We start from the raw sequence: 998 nt of genomic DNA, 5'->3' as shown, positions 1-998 counted from the left end.
ACAAGCCCACAAGCGATTCACTGTTATTGGGCAAAGTTTAAATTAATGACATGAGTAGACTCAGCAGACATGTAAAATACTTAATGACTTCAAAACTCAATTTTGTTCTGGTCTGGTCATGATTAAAGCTCTTGGCAATTTTATCATAGTCGTCATACCAAACTGAGTAATACTTGACCAAGCTTGTTGAGAGACTCATTACTGAATCATCTTGAATTCTGTTATGCAGGATGTATTGATTTTTAAAAGTATTATTTGTGTTCTCTGACTGACAGAATACAGAACACACAAGGCATTATGTCTTGATGTAGGCATTGTGTTGGTTGGACAAGCAAACAGTGATACATGTAGAGTAACACCTCACAAAATGAAGACTGACAGTCTTGCCTTGCACCATCAGTGGCCATTATAGTGTTTCTCTATTTCAGTGGGCAGCAAATCAAGTCGATTTCTATTGTTGAATCTGCATTAAGTACAGGACACACAGGATTGAAATGACATTACTGTCAGACTGATGGTGCAAAAAACATCTAAAACATTATGTAAACAAAGTATAAAAATGAAGTGTGTGCACAATGTCAAGCTGTGATGATGACAGTCCTGTTAACTCCTGATGAAGACATATCAGGAGAGCTAATATTCCTCTCAGCAAGAAGGCTGCTGGATCAGATCCTGGCCTGAGAACTTTTCAGGTTTGTACATTTTCTCCATGCATGTGTGGGTTTTCTCCAGAGACTGAGGTTTCCTCCTACAAACCAAAAACATATACCTTATAGGCTGATTGGTGTGAGCGAGAGCATGAACAGTTGTTTCTCTTGTTTGTCTCTTTGTGTCTGTGATGTCCGTGGTGCCCCCCGCCTCTCACACAGTAACTGCTGGGGCAGTTTAGAGGAGGGTGCAAGGCAAGCTCAACATAACCTCAGGCTCTGAGATGTAAAAAAATATTTTATTGGAAAAAAAATCTGTAAGATTTTCTTTATATGTCTGTATTCATGTTG

The sequence above is a fragment of the Austrofundulus limnaeus genome, unplaced genomic scaffold (genome assembly GCF_001266775.1).
Source record: "Austrofundulus limnaeus strain Quisiro unplaced genomic scaffold, Austrofundulus_limnaeus-1.0 Scaffold1745, whole genome shotgun sequence".
Lineage (NCBI taxonomy): Eukaryota > Metazoa > Chordata > Actinopteri > Cyprinodontiformes > Rivulidae > Austrofundulus > Austrofundulus limnaeus.
This window is presented reverse-complemented; position numbering follows the sequence as displayed.